The 14,108-nt window shown below is 40.7% G+C and overlaps 1 pseudogene; it reads right to left on the bottom strand.

Moving 5' to 3' along the window:
• Positions 1-2,466: 2,466 nt before the first annotated feature.
• LOC147416648 (uncharacterized) lies at positions 2,467-13,146 on the bottom strand (annotated as a pseudogene).
• Positions 13,147-14,108: the final 962 nt, after the last annotated feature.

Here is a 14,108-nt window from a genome sequence, read left to right as displayed (position 1 = left end):
CTATGCTCCATTGAATCATAGCAAGCCTTAAGGTCCACCACTTATACAAGCTAATCTCCATTGAATCATAGAGAGACACAAGTTTCACCACTCATCCAAGCTAAGCTCCATTGAAGCATAGAGAGCCACAAGGTCCATTGTCTATTGCTATGTATGGAAAATTGATGCAAGGCTCACTACTTGTCTAAGCGTAAGCTTCATTCAAGCATAGAGAGACACAAGGTCCACCACTTATCCAAGCAAATCTCCATTGAAGCATAGTGGACCATAAGGTATAGCACTTATCCAAACTAAGCTCTACTAAATCATAGAGAGTCATAAGGTCTACCACTTGTCCAAGATAAGCTCCATTGATGCATAGAAAGCCATTAGATCCAACACTTGTCCAAGCCTAAGCTTCATTCAAGCACAAAGATCTACAAGGTCCACCATCCCTTGTCATGGCTCAGCTCTATTTAAAACATAAAAGCTCTATTTAAAACATAAAATCCTCTAGGTTCACCACTTATTGAAGATAAGCTCCATTGAAGCATAGAGGGCCATATGCTCCATGAATTTTCCAGCTTAAGCTCCATTGAGGCATAGAGAGCCATAAGGTCCAAAGTCTAAGTAGGCATGGAGAACTGATGCAAAGTTCACCACTTGTCCAAGCTAGGCTCCATTGAAGTATAAAGAGTCCATTGAAGTATAGAGAGCCACAAGGTTCAGCACTTGTCCAAGCCAAACTCTATCATTGAAGCAAAAAGAGTGACAATCTCTGAAACTTATCCAAGCTAAACTCTATTATTGACACACAGATAGCCACAAGGTCCACCACTTGTCCAAGCTAAGATTCACTAAAGTATAGACAACCACAAGGTCTACAATCTAAACTAGGCATGGGGAATTGATGCAAGGTCCAACACTTGTCCAATCTAAGCTCCATTGGAGCATAGAGAGCCACAAGGACCATAGTCTGAGCTAAGCATAGAGAATCGATGCAAGATCCACCACATGTACAACCTATCATCGGCTATTATATCTAGCAGCATGGCACATAAATATTTATTACCGATGGATGCACCTACAGAAGTAGGATAAATAGAGCAAGAATTAGAAATTTGGATTTTGTGTATATGTATGTGTGAGAGAGATAGAGTATCTATGTAAATATGTGTGATTTGGTGTGTATGTGGGTCTGTATGAGAGCAAGGACGGTGAACAATGTGAAGGAAAGGATTTTTTATCATGTTTATGTATGGGTTGTGTGTGTGTGCAAAACATCCATGTATATGTGTGTGTAAGAAGGCAGCACAGAGAAAGAGAACCATTTGTGGGTTTCTTGGAGAGCAAAACATAAAGACAGAAACCTGATGTAGATGAAGAGTCACAGAGAGAGAGAGAGAGAGAGAGAGAGAGAGAGACAGAGACAGAGGGAGATGAAATGCACCTTGTCAAACGCTTTCGCTTTACACAGTAAAAGATTTTGCTTTCTATGATGTCAAAGCCCTAAGTGTGATTGGCTTGTCGTGTTGTTCACGTTCTATTTTTCACGTGATGTGGTCCCTTGTGCAAGCCAAAAGTCCCTCTTTTGAATGCGATGTCGCCCCTATCATGTTGTGCACATCCTGTTTTGCATGCGCTATGGTTTCCTTGTGTGCGCGAGCAAGAAATCCCTATGTGCATGCGAGAAAGAATCTCCCCTGTTTTGTCTATGTTTCGCTTGGTTCGCTGTGTGTTTCTGTGGTAGGGTTATCTAAAATGCCACATGTACTTTAAAACTTAAAAATCATCTATCTTTTGAGAGATTTGCTTTCGTCTTGACCAACCAAGTTTTTTAAAAAATAGCAAATTTGACATACCATACAAGTAAAAATTCTTGTGTCCTAATCATGTTAAAAAGAGATAAAACCTCATTGATTTTCTACATTAAAAGCTTCTTGTTTTTTTTTAAAGGCGCAGGGCGCTGCCCCCCCCACACTATCTCGCACGGGCATGCTCAAATGGGATCGACAGCTTAGGTGATCTGGGCCGTCAGATGCGCATTTGGTAAATTTAGGGGTGTTTGGTAAATTCAAGGAGAAAATTAAATTCGGGTAGGCTTGTAAATTCAAGTCAATCCGCACCCCATGTCTTGAACCCCCGACCTCCCCACCATGAGCCATGTGCACTAACCACTACGCCCTCATGCGTACGTTAAAATATAGGGGATTCGAGTATGTCATATTGTAAATGTGGGCTGATTAGTAAATTTGGGACAAATTTGTAAATTTGGGCAAATTGGTAAATTCGGGGCAACCTCAGATCTGACGGTCCATGATTGATGCACCCCACATTTTCCACCTCCACCATCAATCCCATTTGACCATGCCCGTGTGATATAGTGATGAGGGTCCCCTCGACCCCGCCCGACAATCGCGTCGAGAGGTGACAAGGGGCTGTTGCCCCTCGACCCTTCTCGGGGTGTTGCCTCAAACCCTAGAGGGGCTACCGCCCCTTGACCCCACTTGGGGCGCTGTCCCAAACCCCGCGGGGGCTGCCGCCCCTCAACCTCGCTCGGGGAGTTGCTCCAAACCCCACATGGGCTGCCACCCCTTGACCCCGCTTGGGACACTGTCCCAAACCCCGTGGGGGTTGCCGTCCCTCGACCCCGCCCGAGGTGTTTCTTGAACCCCACAGGGGCTGCTGCCTTTTGACCCCTCTTGGGGCGCTGACCCAAACCGCTGCGGGGGCTAGTGCCCCTCGACCTTGCTCGGGGCGTTGCTGTGAACCCCACAGGGTTGTCACCCCTTGACCTCGCTTGGGACACTGCCCCAAACCCCGCGGAGGGTGGCTCCCCTCAACTCTGCTCTGGGCGTTGCTCCAAACCCCATAGGGGCTGTCGCCCCTTGACCCCGCTTGGAACGCTGCCCCAAACCCTGGGGGACCCCGCTTGGGGTGCTACAACAAACCCCAATCTAAACTCTTGTTGCACCACCCTATTCCACTTTGTCAATTGTGGTCTAGCTTAGATAAGCTATGTATCTAAAACCTAGTCTCTTTCCTTGCTTCACAACTCACCAAGGACAATCAACATAAATAAGTGGTGGAAAATGACTGTATTTTGGAGCTCATAACTCAAAATTTTCCGTGGACACTGACCAGATCCACAACATGCCTAAACTATGCTCAAAGCTATTCTCATCATAGCAAGCTTCAGGGTTTTTGTTTCAAATTTCTCCAATTGTCAAATCTTGCTTATCAAGAGAAGCAAGGGCTAGGTCATGCAATAATTCACCTTGGACCTGGCCCCAAATCTTGAGTCCACCATAGTTCCAAGCCATAATCTAATATAGCAAGGTGTCTTCTATGTGAAAACCCACCACTTGGTCCACCACTATTCCAACCTTGTAGTCATTCAACTTTGACATTACAAAGCAATGTTGCTTTCTTGTAGTACACCTTTTCCATTTCCCATCAAAGCTAGGTCCACCAATTGTCAAAGCAAGACTGTTACATAGGGAAGGGGTTTTGGTTTCAAGATTCACCACTTTTCCTTGTTGAAGCAAGTATTTCTTTGACTTTAGAAAGCTACTAGCTCATCTAGTAGTTCACCTTCAGCATTGGCCATTAAAACTACGTCCACCACTTCTCCAAGATTCCATTGAAGAAAGCAAGGGCTGCTCAGACATTGAGAAGAAAGGACCTACTATAAACCTTGCTTCCATTGAAACAAGCAAGGGCTACTTAGACATTGGGAAGTAAGGCCTTGAAATTGTCCTATATTTTCCATTAAAACTTATAGGTCCACCACTTGTCCAAGCTATACTCTATTATAGTTGGTCCAATATTCACTACTTCTCTAACCAGTGGACCAACTGCTTGTAGTTCACCTTGAACCTTGGCCATTAAAACTAGGTCCACCACTTGTCCAAGCTACCCTCAAATAAATGAGGGGGGTTTTTGTTTCAAGATCCACCACTGCTCCAATTTTTTTTCCATTAAAATAAGCAAGGGCTACTTGTACATTGAGAAGCAAGGCCCTACAATAGTTCACCTTGGACATTGGTCATTAAAACTAGGTCCACGACTTGTCCAACGTTTACTATCATTTAGAAAGGGACTTTTGGTTTCAAGATCCATTACATGTACAACCTTACTTGCATTGAAAGAAGCAAGAGATACTTGGACATTGGGAACCACGATCCTACACCACCTTGGACACTGACCATTAAAACTAGGTCCACCACTTGTCCAACCTTTACTCTCATATATAAAAGGGACTTTTGGTTTCAAGCTCCACCACTTGTCCAACCTTACTTCCATTAAAAGAAGCAAGGGCTACTTGGACATTGAGAACCAAGGCCCTACAATAGTTCACCTTGTACATTAACTAGGTCCACCACTTGTCCAAGCTTTACTCTCATATAGAAAGGGACTTTTGGTTTTGAGATCCATCACTTGTCCAACCATATTTCCATTGAAAGAAGCAAGAGATACTTGCACATTGGGAATCAAGTTCCTACAATACCTACCACCTTGGACACTGGAAATTAAAACTAGGTCCATCACTTGTCCAAGCTTTACTCTCATATAGAAAAAGGGACTTTTGGTTTCAAGCTCCACCACTCGTCCAACCTTACTTCCATTGAAATAATCAAGGGATATTTGGACATTGGGAAGCAAGTTCCTACAATAGCACCTTGAACAATAGCCATTAGAACTAGGTCCACCATTTCTCCAAGCTTTACCTCATATAGAAAGGGGCTTTTGGTTTCAAGATCCCCCCTTGTCCAACCATAATTCCATTTGAAGAAGCAAGAGATACTTGTACATTGACAAGCAAGTTCCTAAAATAGCACCTTGGACACTAGCCATTACAACTAGGTCCACCACTTGTCCAAGCTATGATCTAATATAGCAATGTCTATAGAGTTATAGTATTCACAACCCTTATGTAATGTGTAATGTAACTTATACATTTTTTCTCAAAGAGAATTTATCTATAAATATGAACTTAACAAGGTGTTTCTTTTCAACTTACAGGATGGACTTTGAATATGGGGAGAAAGTGCATATGGTACTTGATAATGAAATTGTTGGTATTGGTGATGTGTGTAGAATAGATCGTGATTCCACTTGTGGTGGTACAAAGATAGGGCAAGGAAATGTATCTATACTAGTGGAGGAATGTTTGAAGGATGTAGTCCTCCCTTTTTCTACAATGGATACTACATCTCTCCAAAGCTCATTATGGAGTGTTGTTCGATGGCCTAAGCTTCTTTTGCAAAAATCCATAATAAATGACAACGTAATTGACACAAATGAAAGCTACAGTGGTGATGAATGAACAAGGGGATCATCTTGATCCTCTAGTTACAGATGCAATACCTATTACAAGCTCAGAGTTTGAAATATCAATACGTGAATCTTGGAGAAATCAAAGGGTCCTTTTAAAGGACGACACATTGATGCACACTGTGAATGAAGGGACCATCTTGTATGTATTTCCACATGATTATGTCAATTTTCACGTACTTGGTGATGACTTTTTGGGCATAGGTATTGAAAGGGAGAATGCAATCAGTGAGAATATGCCTGAAGTGGGAAGCATTACTATTGCTAAAGTGGCCCTTCCAACAGACAAACATGTTGGCACTACAACATTTTGTTCCTATTGATGGGATGCATACTAGACGTGAGATGTATCCAATGATGACAATGCTGGGAAAAAACTTGATGGTAGTGTTGATGCCCCTTTACTAAGAAAGAGACGATATAGTTTCATCAACATGACTTAAAAAGTGCAAGAAGCATCAGCTTCTACTTTTTATCTTTCTATTGAGTCAATTCAAAGGGTTTCATGCATTGATTGTTGTGGAAAAAAATGTTGTCAGTTTGCAGATCGTGATTTGGTGACAAGATTACGGCAAGAATTTTGGGGAGACTCTCAAAAAGCACACAAAAATCATTTAAATGATGTTCTATCTATATGCTATCAGAAAGATGAGAAGATGTGATACCAATTCAAGATAAATGGCTCTATTGTTTGTTGCAGAGCATGGTATGAGCTACATGGAATACCAAAGACATCATTTTACCGCTACAAGGAAAATTTTGAAAATGGTGTGCACCAATATATGCATGGTAACACATGTACATTGAGAAGAGGACTTCAACATAATAATTTAGCAAGAGCACTATTAAAGGAATTTGTGGATAACAAGTCTGAGAAGATGCCACATAGAAGCAGAACACTACTAAATGGCTTAAGAGAGACTTAATTAGTGATTCCATCAATGTACAAACAAGTTGAAATTATAAGCAAAATCAACACAAAACTCGACAAATGGGCTATGAGAAGAAGTTATCTCAATCTTCTTTCGGTAGAATTTGGAACAAAGAGTATCCACATGTAGCTTTAACAAAGACAAATGAGTTCTCTAAGTGCAATGTCTGTAGTTCAATCAAGGCAAGGCTAGAAACTAAACCTTCTCTTGAAGAGAGAGCTCTTCTCTTGAGAGAAAGAGAAGCTAACATGGCACAACAGAAGAGTTGTAGGAGCTTATATTATGCATGGCACACATATTCAGAAACTCAACAACAAAAGTATGTTTGTATAATCCATGATAAGATGGATCAAAAGAAGACTGTCATTTCTAGATTATGCATTGTTCGTAAGGGTGTGGATTCAGGATACAATTTGCAGGTGGCTTTGATAGGTATGATCACTCATGGACATGGAGAAGGTCATTATGGTCACTTTGTCTAGAATGGCTTGTGGCCAGCTAATCCAAATCTTACAATTGGCTCAATTGCTAATTGTTTACATAACTTAGAGAGGATAGATAAGCATCCTCTTGGTGATCTGGCAACAAATGGACTACCAAGAAGTAGTATCTCTCTACTACATGCTTTGAAATCAAGGGATGCTTTAGACCACCACAACTTGAGTGATGGAAAAGAGCCCATTGTGCAACCATCAGAAGCTACAAAATCAGAATTGGGGTCAACATTTTGCAAGTTGCCAGAGAACTTGTTACTACAATTGGATGCAGGGAAAACAAAAATCGATACTTATTTGCCTATTTGTCAATGCATGTTGCAAGGGGTGTTTTCAAAACCATCCAACTAGGATTTTTGATGGTTGGGCATACACATGAGGACATAGATGCCATGTTCAGTAACTTTTTAGAGAAATTGAGAGTTACACAAGCATATACTTTGCCACACTTGATGGATACATTACGAAATAACAGTAGATGCAATTCTTTGGTCACGGAGACCCAACAAAGAAGAACCATTTTCTAAAATTAAGATTCCAGAAAGGCATGCTCTAAAAGCTAACGCAAGTCTTGCTCATGCACATCAACCACGCTTGGATCAAAATTTGGATATGGCATCAATTTGGAGTAGTTTATGCGGAGCTCTATTGTGACTATAAGAGTCAATTTGTAAAAGATCTCTAGCTGTATCAATCTTTCTTTTTTATTTAATTAACAGAGTTTCTTCAAATATGTTTTGTTAACTCTTGAATTTTGGTGTTTATCAACACCACAGTCCAATAAGATTTTCACTCTATCTTATCAACAAGTTTGTCTCCTTTTTTCCCACTTTAAGTTGGAAATTCCCAAATTACATGAATTTGGTCAATGGAGATTCCCATAATGCAGGATTTCTACCATAATACCTAATATGGTCTTAACAGTTGAGGACTGGATTTACAGCTTTGTATTATAGCTTATCCCATCAAAGGATACATTTGTACGATACAATCTTTGTGTTCCTTAACAAAACTAGTTGGTGCAATGAAGATGGAAGCTTCATGCACCAAATTATCCTTGAAAAACACACCTAGTGTCCCTAGCCTCAGTCCCAAGACCTCACACACCTTTAAAAATGGTGAGAGCCAGCAGGGAATGAGGATAGATTGAGAGGAAAAAGATGTATCTTACAAGAAAGAAACATTCTCCTCACATAATCACTCTAATAGCATAGCTTAGCTTAGTAATTAGCATGGTAGAGGAAATGAGCATGCCATTGAAGCTTGGCTCTTGGTTGGATTTGCATTCCATAGCCAAGAGTTTTTGGTGTAGGCCTCTACTTCTCAATGCTTGGAGAAGGAGGAGGAGTTCTTCTTGCACACATGAGTTGTGTGTGTGTGTGTGGGTAGCAATGTGTAAGTCAAAAATGCATCCTTCTCTCTCTTCTTGGTCGACACCTCTTGCAACTTACTCATACTGGCTTCCCATTGACCCCTGCAGAGCTTAGCCAATCACAAATTAAAAGCATAATTGATAGCCTTGTGACATGTGTCCCCTTTCCCCTTTTGTGAGAGCTTTAGGTAATTAAATAATTCAATTAAACTCTCATTGGACCTCTTAATCTTCTGGCTAATAGGAATCAGGCAAGCCATTGGGCTGTTGGATGTTCATTGGACCCCTTGGTAGACTGTCCAATAGTCTTCTAGGGAGCTTAATTTCTATTGGTTCTTTTATCAAGCATTTCTTAATTGATTAGACTAATTTTACTCTAGCCTACCTTGAGTGTGTCAATGGCTCAAGTGTTGTACGCATGTGTTGTCATGTTGATAAGATCAATTTATATGATTTTTCACTATTGAAAATTGATGCATGTATTTAGGTTCCTCGTCAACCAAAATGCCATGATTGTGGGTTTATGTTATGGCTTATATGAAGCATCTTATTGTTGGGGCCTTTGGCAAACGTTCAAAGAGCTGGGGATGTAAATGTTTTTCATTGAAAAAACACTTAACTTTATGTGATGGTCTATCTTTAGTGATTTGCATGGTTCACTAACTCTCTATGTTTGATGTACAGCTCACAAAGACTTGGTTCAAGCACCAATCCGTTCAAAGGCTAAAAGAGGAGCTTATAGCATGGAGCAAAAAGTCTGTAGGACTTGATGGAGTGCAAGGATGATGTGTTTTGGACACTCGAGGCTAGGATATCTATGTAGCATCTCTTTTTTATCTCATGCGTTGAAAATCGCTTTATTATATGTAAAACTTTTGTGATGTAACTTTTGAGATCTTATGAGAGCATAGTGCACCATATGCTAATGTCTTTTATGTCACATGATGGAGTTATGATGTAAATTTTTTGTTCTTTACGCAATATAATCCATCTTGGTTCCTCCAATATGTCTATCTGTGCATCTTCTCTTGCTATTGAGGGCCTACCTTTTGTACATATTAAGAGGGATATATATCAAGGTTGATTCCAAATTCCCAAAGAGTGATCTAAGTTATCTCCAATATGTCGTTCAATTTGTCTATTTCATGTGTGGTAAGAAATGATTTGTTAAGATGTGAGAAATGATGTGTTATGATGTAAGAAATGATGTGTTAAGATCGATTCTAATTCTCTAAGAGTGACCAAGGTAGGTGCACTTGTTGCCAAAACCTTCCGAGTGAAGATTGTGCTAGTGCAATAATTGTTGGTGAGAAAAGCAAGAAAAGGGGTGATCAACACAAAATGATAGACCAATTATTTTAGGGGTAAAAGGCCCAAATGGTAACGAGGAATTGCTATAAAATATAAGGAAGTGAGTCTTGAACTAAGGTAACGCAAATTACATGACAACGAAGCCTCCATTTGTGATACAAACTAAGCATAAGGGGTGACCCAGGGGTAACTAAAGGTGAACTGAGGGTGCACAAAGGGTGAACTAGGGAGGAAATCTGGGTGAACTAGGGGTGACCTAAGGATGAACTAGGGACCAAATCTAATTGCAGTATGGGTGAACTAGGTGTGAACTAGAGGTGAACTAGGGGTGAACTAGGGAGGAAATCTGAGAATGATTCCCGAGAGCATGGTTTTGGGACTTGTAGTGGTGAACTAAGGGTGAACTAGGGGTAGAACTAGGGGTGAACTAGGGACCTAGACTGAGAATGGTTCCCAACGGGTGAACTAGGGGCCAAATCTGAGAAAGATTCCCGAGATCATGGTTTAGGCCTTTCAGTGGTAAACTAAGGGTGAACTAGGGATAAACTAGGGACCTAATCTGAGAATGATTCCCGAGAGCATGAGGTTTGGCCCTACAGTGGTGAACTAAAGGTGAACTAGGGATGAGCATTAGTTTTGGCCTAACAATGGTGAACTAAGAGTGAACTAGGGGTGATCTGAGGGTGAACTAAAAGTGAACTAAGGGTGAACTGGGGGTGAAAATGGGTTATGGCCTACAGTGGTGACCCAAAAGTGAACTTAGGGTGAACTGGTAGTGAACTAAGGGTGAACTCGGGGTGAACCAGGGGTTGATTTGTTGTGAGCACCGCAAAATTTCCTAGAGCATACCATATTGAAAACCAAATGTAAATTCATATATTGAGTGCAAGAGTATCAAGACAAGTGTAACTAGAAGCAAAATAGACATAAACCTTGTTTAAACCAAATATACATGACCAAAATGGATCCATCATACGAGCACAAGCCTCCATTGGGATGCAAACACATTAGGAGAACTTCACCATTGTCTTGATCCATTGTGAAGTCTCTCTCATCTGTTTGGGTTTCTCTCGATGTACAAGAAATAATCTTGCATACTACATTTGTTGGGATATCATATATTCTCACATGTTTATCTATTAGGTAGGTTTCTCCATCCGGAAGGGTATGTTGTGACAATAAAGGCAATAATGCATGGCAAGTGGAACATGTAATGGTAACCCTAGGGTCAACCATGAATGTTTTGGTGCAACAATGTGGACACCAAATTTGTGGTGTCTCATGGAATCGAACTTGAGACCTGCCACGTTGATGTTTCCTTCGCAATATACCAGTTACGTGAGCTCACTTTGTTGGTTGGGATGTCCCTGCTTCATAAACCTCTATATTTGGCTCCACTTCTTGTGGACTCTTCCCTTGACCAAGTCTTGTTTGAGTCACATGTGCTTGTATTTGCCGTATACTTCCTCTCATAGGCATCTCAATCGCCTTCGGTGACGAGGTCTTTAGTAAGGTATCCTCGCAAATGTTGAGTTCACGTAACAAGACTGCTTTTTGAGCCGGATCATTGTCCTTCAAGCCTTCTTCAATCCTTGTAAGTATGCTTCTGACCTTGCTTACACATTTCAAGACCTCATTAACATCAGCCCCATCCTCAATTGAGTTGTCCATGAAATATTCATTGATATCTTCTATGTTCTGGAGATCTTTATCACAGCATGCTCATTATCCACAATTGGAATGAAGGGATGCAAGTGTGGAAAGTACTTCTTTATGATTAAGTGAAGTGCATATAGGTGTTTACACCCGCTTGCCCAATTTGGGCAATCACAGTAGTTGCATTGCATGCTCACATGATGCCAGTGGCTTGGATTAGAAATACTTCAAATCTTGAATAATAGTGTCATCTCATTCACAATTTCCAAGGTAGAAGGATTGCCCTCGTACAGTTGTAGTATTTTAATCACGTAGTGTGTTGCTTTGAAGAGCCCCGGATGTTGTAGCAGCCCGAGTCAACTAGAGTAACAATACCAAATCAAGTTTAAGATCCCTCTTTCATAACAAAGAGAGAAATGAATCCATGAGGGCTTGTCTTACCTATTTCTTGTTTTTGTTTGAAGAACTCCAATAAAGTACCACCCATTCTAGTGCCAATTGTTGAATCACCCACAATAGCATGCAAGAGATCCACAATAGATCTATTGATCCACACATCTAATAAGGTATACTTATGTATTGCCATAGTCTCTCCACTAAGTTGGTAGTGTCAACATTTCCATAGTTGAATAAACAACCAAACTTGGGCCATCTTCTGTGCCATGGGTAGTCACGTCCACACCAACCATTTGTCACATACCTCTGTACATTAACATGATCTGCATAGTGTTGAAGAAGTGCTTGGTAGTGATTCTCAAATTCTACCTCGTCGAAGGCATGCATAAGTGTTGTCATTGATGAATAAAGATGATCTTGGAGCTCGTTGGGTACCTACATATAAAAGAACTATTGGTTATGAAGGTGCACGGAGACCCACACATTCATTGCATTCACAAAGAAGAGTCTACAAACCTTTGGAAGAAGATTTTCCACCCATGCTTTCTTTGTGTGGAACCAACACACAATAATGTGGCAAAAACGTTGCTCTCAGGGTCCCGTTTCATAAGAATGCCAACAACATTTGTCTCCATTGATGACCTTTGAGAATGCGTCAAGCTCTAAAGCAGATTTGTCAATGACAAGGGTGGTAGGTCTAACATTCCCCATTCTAGATAGGATTGTAGATAATGTTATCTCTAGTGCTATCCTCTCATGGTATGAGCCTGGGTCATTAGAGCACATCATAAACCAAATTGGAATACCCAGACCATGTTGGTTTGGCAAGACAGTGGCATATAGTGTTAGCCCATATGCATTCATCTTAAAAGTTATGTCAATAGCCCATGAGTTATGCCGAGAGAATCACATAGCCAACATCCATTGGGATAAGAATAAAGGGATTTTCACTGTCATTTGTTGCATGAGGATTGTAAGGTTGGTAGTAGCACACCTGCATGTTTTTCACAAAAAAAACTTCAATAGGCACTATGCTCAAACAACTTTTGGTCACTACAACTCTCCCAAATGAATCAAAATATTATGGATACCTTTCCCTGCTTCTTTAGCATTGTAGCCTCGGTCAACATACATGTCCAATCATCCCTAGAAAGTTTTCCTTGGAGCACAAAATGAGAAGTATACCTAAAATGCATTAGTTTCACCACGAGAAATTACAATGTGTACTTGAGTCAAAGAGATAGCCCAGTAAATACCTTGATTTCGTATTTGAAATGACATCATTGAAACTTCCCTTTGTATCATAAAGAATCTGAAAGTCACTTGATCAACGCAAGAAGACCGTTCATAATGTAATTGCTCTTTTGATAAGGACATCTTTGCAACACTTCATGCATTGCCAACATCAAATAGATCTTCCATAAAGAACACTCAGTCACATTTGGATGGATAGGTAAGTGGTATAAATCCTCACGGTTGCCATGGGTATGTCCTTCATGAAGAGGAAAAAACAAAATGGAGGCCTTTTTGTTACCATCAAGATATTCTACTTTGACTTTAAAAGGGCATCCACACTTCTTTGTTTTTCTAAGCCTCTTTTTGGTACCTTTATTCTGGGGTTGTCCACCTCTATGACAAATGTAATCGACACTGGTTTTAGAGATACCATGGCTCTTACTGGAACGGACCATAACAAGCCTCACTTTATGCTCAACCATAATATCCACCAAAGCTGCTTTTACTTCTGATACATCTACACTTTTGTGATGCGGAAGACACACATATGTATGCTTTCTTTTGGCACTACTACATGCCTCTAAGTATTCCTTCCATCTCTTACACTCACAAGCACTGAGAAGGTCCTTCACATAGTCAAGTGGAATCCTATGTCTTCTAATGTCCACACACCACTCTAGCTTGATCGTTTTAACGATATCTTCTATCCCCAAGTGATTTTGTTCATGTCCCTTTGTGTGGCAACCTTGGACAATGTTCCCCCATTCTTCGAGATAAGATATCTTGAGCTTTGAAGATGATGAGGGTAAACAAAGATAACTCATGCCATCTTCAGGTTGTCCCAAGCACAAACCTTCCTTCATTTTTCTCCATCTACCCAAATCTAGCACCCCTCTAGTATCACAAGCTTTAAGGGCTTCCAAGGTGATTAGAGTGTCATCCCTAATCACATTCTTCATCAACTCATAAGTACTCCTTTCAAAAGAATAGAAAATAGGAGAAACATATGCTAGTGGATGGAAGGAAGGTAACCTTGTTTGTGTCCTCCGCGATATGACTTCATCACCTTCAAAGGAGCTCGGAGAGTCACTAGCTTGATCACATGTGTTGCTACTGCTTGAGTCACTCTCCCATTCTAGGTCCGATATGATCTCGTTGCCTGCATGGTCTTCAAGTGATTCCTTATTGAAGGAAGCTGAGTTTAGTTTACTTCTAGTTCACTCTTAGTTCATCCTTACTTCACCCCTATGAACCCACATTCACAGGCCACCCCAAGTTCAACACTAGTTTACCCTTAGTTCACCCCTAGTTCACTATGGTAAAGTCAAAAACCCTTAGTTTACCTCTAGTTCACCCTAGTTTACTGTTAGTTCACTAATTTCAAAGCTTTCTCTC

The sequence above is a fragment of the Adiantum capillus-veneris genome, unplaced genomic scaffold, assembly GCF_014529385.1.
Source record: "Adiantum capillus-veneris isolate H3 unplaced genomic scaffold, ASM1452938v2 Hic_scaffold_687, whole genome shotgun sequence".
Taxonomy (NCBI): domain Eukaryota; kingdom Viridiplantae; phylum Streptophyta; class Polypodiopsida; order Polypodiales; family Pteridaceae; genus Adiantum; species Adiantum capillus-veneris.
The sequence above is the reverse complement of the archived record's forward strand: the minus strand, read 5'-3'. Positions and strand labels throughout refer to the sequence as shown.